Genomic DNA, 3785 nt, shown 5'->3' with positions numbered 1-3785 from the left:
CACCCCCCACCCCACCCCAAAAAAAAAAACTGCTGTCTACTTCACAAACTGCTAATGGAACAGTAGCTATGTCTAATCCAGGAACCCAGAAGCCTACTGAACCTTGCACTGCCAAGGTTCACGCCAACGAGGGAAGAACCTGGGCTGGTAGCAGGGAACAAGTTTGTGGCTACCACCTGTGACTGAAGAAGGGGACATTGTAGTGCATCTTCTCATGGAGGATACTGAAGCAGAGAATCAGAAGTAGAAGAAGGTCTCATCTGTATGTTGAGGGGAATACTCCTTTCATTGAAGCAATTTTTTTTAATGACTGTGGTGTCAGGGCCAGCTTTTGCACACCTCGACTAATTCCACGGAATACCTGCCGCCTCCCACTAGAAACAAGTACCAGGTAACTCTATCCACCAAGGCTAGGACAGATGGGAAGAATCACCTTGTGTTTTTTGTCTCCGCTAGGAATTGAATCTAAGATCTCATGGTTCTCAACCACTTCATTGACCACTAGGACACACCCTTGGGTGCGCCTATCGTTGGAGCAACTGAGAGATACATTCCGAGCCAGTGGAGTTTTGTCTCAAAGCCTAAGGTACTTTACCAGAAGGATACTTTGTGATCAAATTGAATATCACCGAGGAGGGGAATGAAGTTCTGTTCTCAGGCGGTTTTGAATAATTGACCAATTAGCCAAGGCATGGACAGCTGAACTCAACTTTATTGAAGAGGCCTTTAAAACCATTCCCCTGTGGGTTAAACTTCCCAACTTGTCACTGAACTATTGGCGTAAGAAGCTTTGAGTAAGACTGGCAGTGGACTTGGTCACTTGGAAGACCACTCTATGCAGATGATAGCACTACAACTGCTGAGAGAATTTCGTATGCTAGCATTTTAGTTGAAATGGGTGTTTCCTCCTTTATTATTTTAATGTTACACACAAGGAGGTCCTTGGGCCTTTTGGTCTGATTTATATAATTTTTTGGCCCTTTGGCCACTTTCGTTTAAAAAAAATAAAAAGTATAAAAATAAGGAGTTTAAGAAGTTTTGCACTGATAGTCAGCATTAAAAATAGAGTGAAGGAATGTAATGCTCCAAGAATCATTACTAAATTTGTTGGTCTTGGAGCTGGGTTGCTAATCATGGTGAAGCACCAGGGATAGAAAATTGGATCTTATGGAATCAGCATCAGGTGGATTTCAACACTATCAGGATACATACACAATTTATACATGGCCAGGTGACTATACTGCCGTCAAGTATTACTTTCAACCACAGTATAATATATGGACTGCATACTATCTCTAATAGAATGGGTTTGTGGTGTGACTTAAAGGACATAATCAATGCACTGAATTGTCCTAGGGTGATCATGGGAGAATATAATACAATTTGAGCGGCTGGGGACAGTTAATGGTAATCCAGTTCAGGATGATGAAGTTAGAGATTTTGAAGAGTTAATTCTCAATACTGGTTTGATTGAAATGAGAACAGTTGGGAGGCATTTCAGCTGGTCTAATTACCAGACATTTAGCAAGATTGGTAGAATTTTTGTTAATGCAATATGGATACAGCAGTGGCCTCACTTAGAGGGGACTATTCTTGAAGCTCATTTCTCTGATCATTGCCCACTGAGTGTGATGTTTGAAAGTTCTCCAGAAGGAGGATGGAATCATTTAAATTTTTACCGTTACAAGGTTGGCCACCAGAACAACTTTCACATTGTTAATGAATATTAAAGAAAGCCATGTAAGGGGGTTCTGATGCTTGGAATTTGGCATAAATTGAAGTAGGTTCAAACAGGCCTGAAATAACTAACAAAGAGGGAACTCCAGTCTCCAAAGGGTGGATACCAGAGTGTTTCCAATGCTAGAGCAGCTCTTCAGAAGTTCAAGAATGCCTAAGGGACCATACCAGATTTGCAGAGTTAATACAGGAGGAGAAAAAAGCCAAACAACAGTTGGAGAAATGGCTTAAGATTGAAGAGAGTATTGCACAATAGATGTCTAGAGTCCAATGGCTCAGACTAGGGGATATTAACACAGCCTATTTTCATGTTTGCTTGAAAAATAGGCAGGCCCAGAATCAAATTAGAAGACTTGTTGAAAAGGATGACATCTTACTTCAATCAGAACAGGAGGTGGAACATGAAGTGTTAGAATTTTATAAAAGGCTATGAGGTAGTGCTGCTCATCAGATTCCAGTAGTCTTGCCTGAGGTAATGCTCAATGGACCTACTCTCACAAGAATCGTATCTGACCAGTCTCTAAGGAGGAAATAAGACGAGCCTGCAGAGTATTAATGACACTAACGACCTGTTGAGGATGGTTTTAATGCATTATGTTCTAAGAAAGCTTGGACTATTATTGGCACTGATGTTGAAGATGTTGTGATGGACTTATTGAAGACGTCAAGAATGCGTAAAGCTATTAATTGTGCAGTCATAACCCTATCCCTAAGGTGTTAAAAATCCCTCCTCCGTAGAGGAATTTTGAACAATCTGTTGTTGCACTGTCTTGTATGAGATCATCTCAAAGATATTAACAAGAAGACTCCAACCTGTTATGGTAAACAATAGCCAAACAGCTTTTATTCCTGGTCGTCTGATCACAGATGTCATCATGAGTCATGAACTTGTGAAGGGCTATGCTAGGAAATCGATCTCCCAAGATGTATGTTAAAAATTGATATGCATAAAAGGCCTATGACCCTGTTGAGTGGCCCTACATGGAGAAAAATCTGAGACTTCCAAGGTTTTCTCAGATGTTCACCCACTAAATTCAGAATGCATGACTGCAGTCTCTAATTCTGTAGTATTGAATGGTAAACATACTGCCCACTTTGCTGCAAGGAAAGAGTTGACACAAGGTGTATGCTACCTCCCCCTTCCTATTTGTACTGGCTATGGAGTTCTTTTTTTTTTTTTTTGAGACTTGGTAAACATTGTATTCTTCAGCATTAAGGATATGCTGGGGACCTTTAGAAAATCAGAGAAGAACAAAAAGCATAATACTTACAAGGATCCTAAGAGTTCTAAAAGTTGATCTGAATCCTCTACCATCTCTTTACACCAAAAATATAGAGATACAATGCAATTCCATTTAACCTTGTGAATGGAATTGGATATATCTTCAAAATTCCTACTATTCCTCTCCTTCCACACTGTCCACCAAATGCAATGTGGGATCAAATTCCACCAGGTCTTCTGTCTCTTGCTACCTCCTCTCCTGATCCAACAACTAAGTAAATCAGCTGTTTGTTCGGGCATAGTCCATTTCACTTCTCAATAGTTGAGAAACATGGACTGTATTTGTGCTGTGAAAGTACAATGTAAGAATAGGTGACTGTTAGTTTCCCCTGTCTTCCCACATAAAGAGCACCACGGAAGTATGATCTTTCTTTTCTTCCTCAAGACTTCATGTGTCAAGCATGTCTTTCTAACGACCAACGAAGTAAAGCATTTAACTTTTGTTGGTGCTGCAGTCCTCCAGATATTTTTCCATGATCTCCGGTATTTGCTACCTTGTGAGTTGCACTCCTTTTTATATGCCCTGCCAACTGTGAAGATATATCCTTACTGTGTGACCATCTCACAACATCATTGTCAGTATTGGTGCCTGCAAAATCCCCCACTTCCTCCAACAATTTGGCTACTCTCTCTATTTCCCAATCATTTAGGAGTCTCTGAAATATAGATTTCAACCTTGTACTGTCCAGCAATCACTGATCATTGCCTCAGAATTGGTGCACAAAATGAATAGATTAGGAAACAGGTCTTTTAGGGGGGGGGGGGG

General features: G+C 40.6%; 1 protein-coding gene across 3 annotated transcripts in view; it reads right to left on the bottom strand.

Annotated features, from left to right (window-relative positions):
• Window positions 1-3785, bottom strand: part of LOC107020575 — a 17966-nt gene that overhangs the window by 7949 nt on the left and 6232 nt on the right. The gene's annotated exons all lie outside the window — the stretch shown is intronic.

This window comes from Solanum pennellii, chromosome 5 (assembly GCF_001406875.1).
Source record: "Solanum pennellii chromosome 5, SPENNV200".
Lineage (NCBI taxonomy): Eukaryota > Viridiplantae > Streptophyta > Magnoliopsida > Solanales > Solanaceae > Solanum > Solanum pennellii.
Note: the sequence above shows the minus strand (reverse complement) of the source record. Positions and strands in the feature narration are given on the sequence as shown.